The following is a 14,456-nucleotide window of genomic DNA, read 5'->3' on the forward strand; positions in this document are numbered from 1 at the left end:
CGTGCATCCCTGGACATCTGCCTAGATATAAAAGCTACCCAGAATACAACATAAAACTAAGACATTTAATACCTATGATCTTTATACCAGCAAATCTCGATGGATCCTAATAGGAAAGCAGATATCGAAAACGCTGAGGGAAAACGAACATAAAATCATTAGAAAAATTGTAGCCCCAAAGGTCATAGAAGAACGGAACACATTTAAAAAAAAAAAAAGGAAATTGAAGAATACACAAACATTCACAATGCCACTAGAAAATTTGACGAACACACCCGAACACAAAACCTCCTATGTGATATACTGACCCGCAGCACATACATTACGAAGAGCGAGAATATTGCACCTTAGATGACAGAACCTTACCGGCCAAAGTTCTGAGCTAAAATATTTCACATAGGAGGTTTTGCCCCGGCAGCGACGATATAATATGTTAGTCGAAAGGGTATAAAAACAGGAGTTGACAACAGATCGGCGAGATCAGAAACGACCTTATTTTCGTTTCAGGTAGATCGACATTATGGCTGATACGAGTAGGTTGTATACTACAGAAAAAGGGTTATTGGTAATAAATAATAACCGTCTTCTTTCCCCGCACCCAGCTGGGATATGCTATGCGTTGGATCCATCCCTACGAGTCTCGCGACTTGAAATCGAGATCGTAGAAGTAAACACACGCAGCTTCTTCTTTACAAGATGACAAGCATGTCTAGTCTTAGATTACTTATTACCGAGCGAGTGGCTCGCCATTTGGGTCACGTGGCTATCAGATTTCATTCGGGAGATAGTGGGTTCGAACCTCGCTGTCGGCAGCCCTAAAGGTTTCCCGTGGCTTCCAATTTCCACAGCCGGCAAATGCTGGGGCTATATCTTAATTTATTTTATTTTTTTTTTTTTTTGCTAGGAGCTTTACGTCGCACCGACAATATCTTAATTAAGACCACGGCCGCTTCCTTCCCACTCGTAGGCCTTCCCTATCCCATCGTCGCCATCTGTCGGTGCGACGTAAAGCGAAATGTAAAAAAACTTTTTCCACGCCAGCTCATTCTCTTTTGTTTTGTTTCTTGATAACAAAATAATGATAACGTTATTGGTTTTACGTCCCACTAACTACTTCTACGGTCTTCGAGGACGCCGAAGTGCCGGAAATTCGTGCCGTAGGAGTTCTTTTACGTGCCAGTAAATCTACCGACATGAGGCTGACGTATTTGAGCACCCTCAAATACCACCGGACTGAGCCAGGATCGAACCTGCCGAGTTGGGGTCAGAATGCCAGCGCCTCAACCGTCTGAGCCAGTCAGCCCGGCAAGTGAAATGATATAACAAACAATTACATGGCATAAAAAATATTACCAGTAATTATAGTAAAACAAGAAATTTTGCGATAACGAAAGGAAAAAAACGAATGAAAAATAAACATCAAATACAGAGCGATTCAGTGAACAATGAACCGACTACCCGTGTTGCGGGACACGCTAGCAGGTCGCTGAAAGGGGTTGGCGAACCGAGTGACTTTATGTACGTTGTGCAGTTCCATGTTTCACATCGTGATTGAATACAGAGGATCGGGCCCTACCTGTGACGAATTGTAATGATGAAGAAGGCACAAACACCCAGCCCCCGAGCGATCGTAATTAACCAATGAAGGTCAAAATCCCAGACCCAGCCCGGAATCAAACCCAGGACCCCTGGACGAAAGACCTAGCCATGGAGCCGGATCCCTTGACCTAACACTGTTAGGTTAGCTAAGTCGACACTGAAGGAAATGACTTCCAAATTGAGTAGAGTTGTCAATGATTGTGATATTATAAACAAATGAGACAATTACATGAATGTAGAAGTCCGTTATTGACAGTTCAGCTAATCTGACAAAGTTTTCTTTCCTTGTTCTGAGACTTGACGCCTGGAGGATAGGCACCCACACGACTCTGTACGTTGCACATGATGCCGCATTACACCTACACAGAACCACATCCACCCACAAAATAGTCGCCGTTGGCTGTTATGCACGTTTGCCAACATTGATATAGCTGCTGGAAGCACCGCTGCAAGGAAACACCATGTTTTTGCTCCAGTTATTATTGGGTTGGGACGTCATCACTACTGATGAGGTCTCCACAAATCGTCATGCGATCAACACGTTGGTCTTCCGACAGGATTCGTGGCACACTGTGCTGGGTGACACGAGACATGTTGAGGTCTTTCGTCACAATGTTGTGGCAAGAACCGTGGCTGACCTCTATTGCTGCTCCGAGATCGTCTGCCGATTGGGAGCGGTTAACACGCACCAACGTTGAAACTTCTTGGATCTTGCGTTCCGTTCCAACTGTTTATGGCCGACCAGTACGCACACCATCTTCCAAACTGACCCGTCCTTGCACAAAACGTCGGTGCCGCCTAAACACAACACTGCGACTCAATGCGTCCTCACCGTAAACCTGCTGCATCTTTTCAAACGTTTCGCCAAATTTCTGGCAGAACTTGATGTTTGACCGTTGCTCAAACTGTGACATGTCAAGGTCCGATGGGCGCATTCAAATCACCGTCACAACAACGACCGTACGTCTGCTTCCAGTGCCTGCACTCAACTGTCTCTTGCAGGGACGAGAGACTAACTGACATTGTACCATACCACAGTGCCACCTATGCGCTACCGTGCACCACAGCGCCATCATGAGGTCAGTCTTAGAACTTAATGACTGTACTACGTATAACGAGCTTCACGTCCGTTACAACTGGCCCCCTCGTTCACCCAATTTAAGTGCCTGTGATCGTTATCTGTAGGGGAATTTCGAAAGAAAAAGCTGAAAAAAAATTCACGTAGCTACTATTGCAGCCCTACAGAAATAAATTAATCCCCCTGTGGATGGTACAATAACATCCACGGTATTCCCTGCCTGTCGTAAGAGGCGACTACACCGGGCGAGTTGGCCGTGCGGTTAAGGTCGCGCAGCTGTGAGCTTGCATCCGGGAGATAGTGGGTCAGCAACCCTGAAGATGATTTTCTGTGGTTTCCCATTTTCACACCAAGCAAATGCTGGAGCTGTACCTTAATTAAGACCATGGCCGCTTCCTTCCCACTCCTAGGCCTTTCCTGTCCTATCGTCGCCATAAGACCTATCTGTGTCGGTGCGACGAGAACTTACTCACAAGTTTTCCAAGCCCGAAGTTTGCAACATTTTCGTAACTCTACTGTTTTGATGGAAGTCACCCTGAGCAAATCGTGCAGCTTTCCTTTCAGTTCTCGTATCAAGTATTTCTGGTGATGGTCCCGTACACTGGAGCCATACTCTAACTGCGGTCTTACCAGATACTTTTATGCCCTTTCCTTTACATCCTTGCTGCAATCCCTAAATACTCTCTTAATAATGTCAAGAGATCTGTAACGTTTCTTAACAACTTCATTAATATGGTCTCCCCAATTAAGATCATTCCTTATATTAAGACCCAGTTTGCAAGCCAATCTCCGCTTGGTGCTATTGAGTACATCGTTTGGATCAAGACGAACAAGCGCATGTCTTCTTGGAGGCGATCAAGCTGACCACATGGCGCGATGCAAAGTGCCTTCTTCTTCTACGCTAGTGACCATACCACCGAAGTCTCGTTTCACGCATCTTGTCTGCAATCGTGGCAACCCCCATCATTTTTTGGATGTCCAAGTTAGTGGCATGACCTAGCCGGGTCAGGGCAAGTGAGAAAGTGACCAGGGAAGTATGTGCATCTCCATGACATGAAGTGCTTCTTCGTGCTTGACTGTAGCTGGCCAGCATTCAGAACCATACGTACCTTGGACTCGAGATGGATTGGTATCGCAGAGGACTCCACTTTACTCGTGAAGGGCGACGGGTGTCTGTAATAGTGTCACCCACAGCATTTGAAGTGTAGTGCACAAATGTAATTAGTGACAAATATCACGAAAATTTAGAGATCAATAATAATAACAATGAGTATTTATAACAATTATAATAACGAAAATTCAAACCCCGGTCACTCAATGTGATATTTGTGCTGGACAAAGCGGAGGCGGGGCCGGTTCTTCTCCGGTTTTCCCTGTCATCTCTCATTCCAGTAACATTCTCCAATATCATTTCATTCCATGTGTCACACATTAATCATTGCCCCAGAAGAGTGCGACAGGCTTTGGCAGCTGGCACAGTTCCGATCCACACCGGTAGATGGGCCTTAATTCATTCCATTCTAGACCTGGTCAAATGACTAGAATCAGGCTGCGGATTTTCATTTTCATATTAAAAACAACAAAAACGGGTCCACAAGTAGGCTGTAGGTTAAAGAATCATGGCGTTGCTAAACTTGTGAAAGTGCCACTCTTCAGTCATTCTACTGGAAGAATTGTTGTAAAACACTAACGCTGAAACGAGAAGAACCCAGTGAAACACACGCACCGATTTCGCAGGGGGAGCTTTGCAATTTGAGAATCCCTAACATCATCATCATCATTATTATTATTATTATTATTATTATTATTATTATTATTACACTCACTGCGTAGGCTTCTGAGGGTCGTGAAGTTCCCGTGCCGATCTCACAATCCTCTTCCAACCGTTTCGATATTGAGCCTGCTCTTCCCACTTATCAATTTGGAGGGTCCGGCATACCTTGTTGATCTCCTTCTTCCAGGAGCTTCGGGGTCTTCCTGAAGGCCTTTTCCCATTAAGAGATCTCTTGTATAGATCTACTGGTGCTCTGTTATCCTGCATCCTCAGTACATGTCCAGCCCAGCGCACTTTTTTGGATTCTACCACGCCCATTATAGAGTGTTGTTGACAGAGGGTGTAAATCTCATAATTAGATCTTTTCTGCCAGCTTTGACAGATGGTATCGAACTATGGAACAACTAGTTTTCTATAAACTTTATTCTCAAAAACTTACAACTACTGCCGCTCTTTCTTGGTTATACTCCATGTCTCGGAACCATAGAGAAGTACTGGTCGAATGATTGTATTGTAGATAATCATCTTTGCATTCCTTGTTAAAAACTTGGAGCCTAATATAGGGCTCATATAGTAAAACGCTAATACTCTAAGATAAGTCGTGACAAACTTTACAGACAATACAAACTGACGCATGACACAGATGATTTTGAGCGGTACAGGATTCTGAGAGACAGAACCAAGCAGCTAATTAGGAATTCTAAATATAAATACTTTCAGGAACTGATGAACACGAACAGCCCGAGACAAAAATGGAGTAAATTACGTACGTTAGGTATAGGAAAAACCGTAGAACAACATGTACCAAGCATATCGCTAGAGGCTTTAAATGATAATTTCGCATGGACGAGAATAGGCTCTACCTCCTTCCCTAAAAGTTCACTACCCTTATTTCAACAGCATTCTGTGCATGAGCAATTCTCATTTAGAAATATCACTTCGAATGAAGTTAAAAGTGTGATATACTCTATTACATCTAATGCCACAGGTAATGATGACATTCCTATATCGCTGATTAAAGATATCTTGGGAGCTGTTCTGCCAATACTAACACATATATTTAACTACTGCCTAACAAACGGAGTATTCCCAGATGTTTGGAAAGATGCACTAATTATACCCATCGCGAAGAACTCCAAGTTAGATTCTCCTTCAGATTATCGTCCAGTATCCATCCTACCACCCCTATCCAAGGTACTTGAACGCCTAGTTCACACACAAGTTACTGAATACCTTACCAAGTATTCCCTCCTCAACCCCTTCTACTCTGGCTTCAGGAAAGGACATAGCACTACGACAGCTTTACTACGAGTGATAGATAATATTAGACGCGCAATGGACCAACGGGATGTGACTATACTGACATTATTATACCTAGACCTAGACCTCAGCAGTGCCTTCGACACTGTCAACCCTCAGTTAACACTGCAGAAACTTCGAGAACTAAATTTTAATAGTGAGTCGCTTCGGTTCTTTTCCTCTTACCTTGAAAATCGCCGGAAATATATGACAGTGGGAAAGGTGACTCCAGGATGGCAAAGTAAGACCCTCGGTGTCCCTCAGGGGACGGTCGTGGGACCATTGTTATTTATCACCCAAATTAACGATATATCAAAAGCTCTTAAATTCTGCAAATTGCAAGTGTATGCAGATGATGTACAAATTTACTGTCATTCAAAACCGAGTGATATTGATACTGCAATTATTAAAATAAATTCCGACCTACAACATCTTAGTGACTATGCAAATAAAAACAGTTTATTAATAAACCCGAATAAAACTTAAGTTATTACAGTATTATCGGTACCAGTAAAAACCTATATTCCCTCAAGCAACGCAACATCTCTCCAATAATTTTAAACATTAAAATCATACCCTACCCTACTTCACCGACAAACTTAGAAATTATTATGACTGAGACCCTAAACTGAACTCAACAGATGATAAGCACATGTAATAAAGTACGCAAATGCTTATATCCTCTGAAGCGATTCTGTAATGTATTCTGGCTTCGACTTAAAGTACAATTAATTCGCTCTCTTATACTACCTATACTTGACTATTGTGACACTGTGTTGACTAAATAACCTGTGATAGTAACGACAAACTCGACCGGAGCCTCAACAGCTGCGTAAGATATATATTTAATCTGCGATATGATGCTCATATATCTCCTTATTACAAGGAACTGTCGTAGCTTCGAGTTCACCAGCGCCGTGAATTTCACATGTTATCACTTCTGCAAAAAATACTTTCCTCTAATACTCCCAACTATCCTTTTCTTACCTATCGTCCTATCATGACCACAATACGAGATCTGGCTCCTCTCTTGCCATACCTGTAAACAGCACTGCTGCTTAACACTGCTCCATAATCTACGTGTCCGGGTCATGGAATTCGCTACCTGCGAACGTTAGGCACAATCCCTCTCATCGCAAGTTTAAAGTGGCGCGCCACGAGTATTTGTTGAGTAGATCCCGCTGACTTACTGGATAACTGTTGAGTGAATTAAAGAATGAATCAGATGGATGAATGAATGGATTACTGTAGTTACGTCATTGAAGTGTGTTTACTTTCTGTATTTTAAAATTAAGGAATTTATTATTATTATTATTATTATTATTATTATTATTATTATTATTATTTGTGTTATTTGTATTTGTAATTACTGTATAAATTCTACTGGTAAAGAATAAGAGAGAGCCTTGAGCCCTAACTTCGCCACCAATAAAGGCAATATCTATTTCTCCAACAGCCGGTTTCTGGTACACCACAGTTAACTTACCTGCGAGTTACCCAAATGCGCTTGTAACGTTAACTGCGCTGTTAACTTCAATGAGTTTCCGGAAACTTAAATCCAAATTTATAAGCCCTGGTAATAAACAGTACAGTTATCGTCATGTTTAGTATCTCTCGTCCTCCAATAGATGTCTCTACGCAAATCTCCTTAGCGTTATTTTGGTATTATCTAGTTACTTTTACTAGCAGAAGTTTTCTACAATGAAAAATGGTCATCTCAATCAATCTGATTCAGCATGTAATAATCTCTCATAATATGAATACATGTACGATCTAATCATGCAAAAATTAGATATATTTCACCTTCTTTCTTATTCACAGGACGCAGACATCGTCTTAAATATGTCGTCAGTAAAATTATAAAAATACACCGCAATTAGCCTACCAAACAGATCACTTTTCACTGATCCTGAACACAATAAGCGTAAATGAAAATAACCACATAAATGAAAACTCGCAGCACACATTGGAACCTATCATTCCGGCACTGAAGTTCTGCACTGATGGTGCGATATCCATTTGTTCTCGCTGCAACTGTTGCAGATGTTTAGTAGACTGCAAACAAACCGAAAATTTCTACTTAAAACACGGATATGCTGTTTTATTCCCCCCCCCCTCTCACTGTGAACCACGTGACCTTGCCGCGGTGGGGAGGCATGAGTGTCCCAATGAAGCAAGTAGCCGAGCCGTAGGTGCAACGGGTGCAACCATATCGGATGGGTATCTGTCGAGAGACCAGACTAACGAATGGTTCGTCGAAAGGCGTGTAGCAGCCTTTCGGAAGTTGCAAGGGCGGCAGTCTATATGATAGACTGATATGATCTAGTAATAATACTTAACATGGCGTAGCTGTCTTGATACTAATACACGGCTGAAAGCAATGGGAAACTACAGCCGTAACTAACTCCCGAGGACATGCAGCTCTCTCTGTATGAATGATATACTGATGATGGCTTCCTCCCGCGTAAAATATTCCGGAGTTAAACTAGTCACCCAGTCAGATCTCCGGGTGGGGACCACACGAGAGTGAAGAAATCATCAGGAAGATGGATACTGACATTCTGCGAGTCGGAGCGTGGAATGTTAGAAGTTTGAATCGCTGTGGTAGGTTACAGAATCAGTAAAGGGAGATGGACGGACTAAAGTTAGATGTGGTTGGTGTAAGTGAAGTACGTTGGCAGGACGCAGGATTTCTGGTCAGACGACTACAGAATTATCAACACGAAAGCAAACAGGGGAAATGCAGGAGTAGGTTTAATAATGAATAAGAAAACGGGGCAGCGGGTAAGCTACTATGACCAGCATAGTGAAACGATTATTTTGGTCAAGACAGACACCAAGCCAATGCCCATCACAATAGTGCAGGTCTATATATCTACTAGTTCAGCGGATGATGAAGAAATCGAAAGAATATATGAAGAGATAGAAGATTTAATACAGTATATAAAAGGGGATGAGAATCTAATTGTGATGGGAGACTGGAATGCAGTGGTAGGCCAAGGAAGAGAAGGTAATACAGTAGGAGAATTCGGATTGGGACAATGGAATAAAAGAGGAAGCCGGCTGGTTGAATTCTGCACCGATCACAATTTAGTCCTGGCTAACACTTAGTTCAAACATCACAAAAGACGGCTGTATACAAAGACGAGACCTGGAGACATTGGAAGGTATCAAATAGACTTCATTATTATTAGGCAGCGATTAGAAACCAGGTGTTGGATTGCAAGACTTTCCCAGGAGCAGACGTGGACTCTGGCCACAACCTGTTGGTCGTGAGATGCCATCTGATTGAAGAAATTAAAGAAAGGAAGGAATGCAACGAGGTGGGATCAAGACAAGTTGAAAGAAAATGCGCGAGAGATTGTTTCAAGGGACATGTAACACAGGGACTAAACGAAAAAGCTTGAAGGAACACAGTAGAGGAAGAATGGACAGTCATGAAGAATGAGATCAGTAAGGCTGCTGAAGAAAAGTTAGGAAGAAAGGAAAGATCACCGAAGAAATAATGGAGGCGAAAAAAAAATGAAGTAGATAGAAAGTGCAGGACAGCTAAGGAAGAATGGCTGAAAGAGAAGTGCAAGGATGTTGAAGGTTGTATGGCCCCAGGAAAGGTAGATGCTGCATACAGGAAAATCAAGCAAACCTTTGGAGAAAGGAAAAGTATTTGTATGAATATTAAAAGCTTAGATGGGAAACCACTTCTAGGTAAAGAAGACAAGTCAGAAAGATGCCAGGAACAAATCCAACAGTTGCATCAAGATACAGAAATAATGATCGTGTTCTGGAACAAGAAGAGGCTGTTGATGCTGATGACGTGGGAGACCCAATTTTGAGGTTAGAATTCGACAGAGCTTTGAGAGACGTAAATTGGAACAAGACACCTGGAATTGATGTCATTTCCTCTGAATTACTGACTGCCTTAGAAGAAACCAGCATGGAGAGGTTATTCCGTTTAGTGTGTAAGATGTGTGTTGCAGGAGAACTGCCATCTGATTAATAATTATTAATGTTATTTGCTTTACGTCCCACTTACTACTTTTTCGGTTTTCGGAGAGCCGAGGTGCCGGGATTTATCCCCGCAGGAGTTCTTTTACGTGCCAGTAAATCTATTGACACGAGGCTGACATATTTGAGCGCCTTCAAACACCACCGGACTAAGCCAGAATCGAACCTGCCAAGTTGGTGTCAGAAGGCCAGCGCTTCAAACATCTGAGCCGCTTAGCCCGGCGTGCCATCTGATTTTCGGCAGAATGTTGTTGTACCTATTCCCAAGAAAGCCGGTGCTGACAAGTGTGAAAACTACCGCGCCATTAGCTTAGTATCTCACGCCTGCAAAATTTTAACACGTGTTATTTACAGAAGAATGGAAAGACAAGTTGAAACTGAGTTGGGAGAAGATCAATTTGGCTTCAGAAGAAATGTGGGAACACGTGAAGTAATCCTGAGTTTACGTCTGATCTTAGAGGACCGAATTACGAAGGCAAGACCACGTACATGGTGTTCGTAGATCTAGAAAAGGCATTCGATAACGTTGATTGGACCAATCTTTACAAAAACCAGCCTGCAGTGATAAGAATCGAGGGCTGCGAGAAAGAGGCAGCAATCCAGAAAGGAGTGAGGCAAGGCTGCAGTGTGCCCCCTCTCCTTTTAAATGTTTACATAGAACAGGCAAAAAAAATGAAATCAAAGAGGAATTTGGAAAGGGCATAAAAGTTCAAGGAGAGGAAATCAAAACCCTGAGATTTGCTGATGATATAGTTATTTTATCTGACTCTGCAAAAGATCTGGAGAAATTGCTGAATGATACGGACAGAGTCTTGGGGAAGGGATACAAGATGAAAATAAATAAGTCCAATATAAGGAAAGATCTTCATAGGGGTCATCACATAAATGGGATGGTTATGAGGGTGTTTAGGGGTTGTAGTAAGGATGTAAAGGAGAGGGCATATAAATCTCTGGTAAGACCCCAACTAGAGTATGGTTCCAGTGTATGGGACGCTCACCAGGATTACCTGATTCAAGAACTGGAAAAAATCCAAAGAAAAGCAGCTCGATTTGTTCTGGGTGATTTCCGACAAAAGAGTAGCGTTACAAAAATGTTGCAAAGTTTGTGCTGGGAAGAACTGGGTGAAACTCCTTTCTCCGAGCTGCGTTCCGAGCTGTCAGCGCAGAGATGGCGTGGAATGACATTCGTAGACGAATAAGTTTGAGTGGCGTTTATAAAAGTAGGAAAGATCACAATATGAAAATAAAGTTGGAATTCAAGAGGACAAACTGGGGCAAATATTCATTTATAAGAAGGGGAGTTAGGGATTGGAATAACTTACCAAGGGAGATTTTCAATAAATTTCCAATTTCTTGGAAATCATTTAAGAAAAGGCTAGGAAAACAACAGATAGGGAATCTGCCACCTGGGCGACTGCCCTAAATGCAGATCAGTATTGATTGATTGATTGATTGAACAAAAGTAATGCAGTGCGGTCGAACAAAGTCAGGTGATGCACGAAATATTAGATTAGGAAATGAAGTCTTAAAGGAAGTAGATGACTACTATTACTTGGGTAGTAAAATAACTAATGATGGCAGAAGTAAGGAGGACATAATATGCAGACTAGCACAAGCAAGGGAGAGCTTTCTTAAGAAAAGAAATTTGCTCACCTCGAACATTAGAAAGATGTTTTTGAAGACTTTCGTCTGGAGCGTGTCATTGTATGGAAGTGAAACATGGACGATAACTAGCTCAGACAGAAAGAGAATAGAAGCTTTTGAAATGTGGTGTTACAGAAGAATGCTGAAGGTGAGATGGGTAGATAGAATCATGAATGACGAGATACAGAATCGAATTGGTGAGAGGAGATCGATTTGGCTAAATTTGGCCAGAAGAAGGGATAGAATGATAGGGCACATCTTAAGACACCCAGGTCTTGTGCAGCTTGTTTTTGAGGGAAGTGTAGGTGGTAAGAACGGTAAGGGTAGACCAAGGTACGAAGCTGTATCAAACCAATCTATGGACTGATGACTCAAACAACAGCATGCTGTTTTTCTCTTCAAGGATGCTGAACATATACGGCAAGATTGCCTTGTCTTCCATATCTCGGCGCCGAGACTTTCGTGCAAAATGTTGCTTATTCCTGCTCGTATCTCTCTGGGAACTCGCTCTTCTTTGACATGTAACCAGATGCCAAACCTTTCAAGAATTCCATTGTTTTTTCCGGGCTTTCATGGCACAACTTGAACAACACGAAAGCATTACAAACTGCGATCGCGAACAGCCAAAACAAAATAGCCAAATCACTAAATTTTTCATTAGTAGCGACGTGGACTCTGATAACAGCTTGTTGCTTATAATGCCATCTGAAGTTGAAGAAATAGAAGAAGGGAGGGAATCCAGTAATATGGGATCTAGACAAGTTGAAAGAAAAGAGTGTGAAGGATTGTTTCAAGGAACATGTTGCACAAGCACTGAATGGAAAGGCTGAAGGAAACACAGTAGAAGAAGAATTGACAGTCATGAAGAATGAGGTCAGTAGGGCTGCTGAAGGGATGTTAGGAAGAAAGGAAAGAATCAATGGATAACTCAAAGATACTAGACGCGATCGATGAACGACGATAATACAAGAATGCTAAACATGAAGAATACAGGCGATTAAAGAATGAAGTGGACAGGAAGTGCAGGACAGCTAAGGAAGAATGGAGTTTTACTTCCACTCACCACGCAACATGCATTGACAAAAATACTCTCGTAACTTCCGACGTGAAGTCCACTTGAGAATTTCAGTCGAACGTAGCGAGCTAACGCTGACTCGTGAAGTGTGCTGACACAGATAAGAAGGTAACATAAACTACAGCTCCCTGCAAGATTTTTAATTAAATAAGTCCAGATGTTTTATGTTTATTGGGAGTCAATGAGACCTCGCGTCACCGGTTAAAGGATATAACAACATTTTAAAAAAAGCAATGAAGAGTCTATATTTATTATTCAGTAGACTTATATTAAATGCATACCGGTACCTAATATATTTATTATTTGGTACAAATGTAAATATTAATGGTAAATACTCCATAATTTCAGACTGCGTGTGCACTAACTGTTGGTGGGACTCATGATTCAAAGCCTGATGAAAGAGATCTTAACATTAGAGCTACACTGAAAGATCAATTAGAGCCTGATGGAAATCCGTTTGATTCGACGATTCATTTCCCGTATTGGAAGATATACACTCAGCACAAAAATTAGGGGAACAAATGTAATGCTGTAAAAGTTTAAGTCGTGGAGCATGAAATATGTACACCGAGCTCGATAGCTGCAGTCGCTTAAGTGCGGCCAGTATCCAGTATTTGGGAGATAGTAGGTTCGAACCCCACTATCGGCAGCCCTGAAGATGGTTTTCCGTGGTTTCCCCATGTTCACACCAAGAAAATGCTGGAGATGTACCTTAATTAAGGCTACGGACGCTTCCTTCCCACTCCTAACTCTTTACTGTCCCATCGTCGCCATAAGACCTACTGTATCCGTGTCGGTGCGACGTAAGCAGGCCACTCACGAGCGAACTTGCTGGCCAACTTGCTCTCCATTGCCCACACACGGAGACGAACTTCAGTTACACGCGGGTTGGGAAGTGGGTAATATCTGTAAAAAATGGCACTGTTGTCTAGGTAACAGAAACTGGCAATTGCAATAAGCCTGCAAATAGTGATGGAAAAGGGTAGAAAGAGAAGAAGTACTGTATATGGACAACGCAGCAACTTCAGCCACATGAATTTGTTGCGAGAACAGCCACAGAAGAATGGACAATAATCTCTTTGAGCTAGTGATCACTTGCACTCGTCGTTTGCAGATTTCGAAGATATCAACATCGGTGAAATTAGAGAGATCTCCCGATGACATTTATTAGCCGTCTCTATGATGCCACGGCCTGCTTTAATTCACTGCCGGTTGCGAAATTGTTGGTGATGGCATATCATCTATGACCCATGTTTCTAGCAATAGTGAAGATTGGGCAGGTCATACGCCGGTAAGTAATTGCCATTATTAATACTAATTACTTGTATCACATTCAAGTTTTCTTAGCACAAGATACACAACATCCAACTGTTAACGTCCACTAGTCAATTCAATGACCGATCATTGTTTCTTGAAAAGATACACATCCAGCATTTCTACCGTTATAAGTTTTGTTTAAGTCTCTATTTCCTGTCTGTCATAATAATGTCTGCATTGCTTCATTCCTTAGGTGTTTATTTGAATATTCTTTTCCTTAACATCTCACAAGCACGGTAAAGATTCATATAGTTCAATAAATTCTTTCCAAAACTCTTTGTTGTCACTGAAAGACATCGTGCACCGACACAGATAGGTCTTATGGCGACGATGGGATAGGAAAGACCTAGGAGTGGGAAGGAAGCGGCCGTAGCCTTAATTAAGGTACAGCCCCAGCATTTGCCTAGTGTGAAAATTGGAAATCACGGGAAACCATCTTCAGGGCTGCTGACAGTGGGGCTAGAACCCACTATTTCCCGGATGCGAGCTCACAGCTGCGCGCCCCTGACCGCACGGCCAACTCGCAAGTTTGCAACATGTTGAGGCAGAGCCACACACGGAGCAACATGCTCGGCTCGTGTTGAGGCTTTTATTAGTATTTCTTCGCGAGCCTGCAACTTGCTAGCAGTTTGGCAGCATGTTGACCAACCAGCCCGCACACGAGT

Source organism: Anabrus simplex, chromosome 11, assembly GCF_040414725.1.
Source record: "Anabrus simplex isolate iqAnaSimp1 chromosome 11, ASM4041472v1, whole genome shotgun sequence".
Lineage (NCBI taxonomy): Eukaryota > Metazoa > Arthropoda > Insecta > Orthoptera > Tettigoniidae > Anabrus > Anabrus simplex.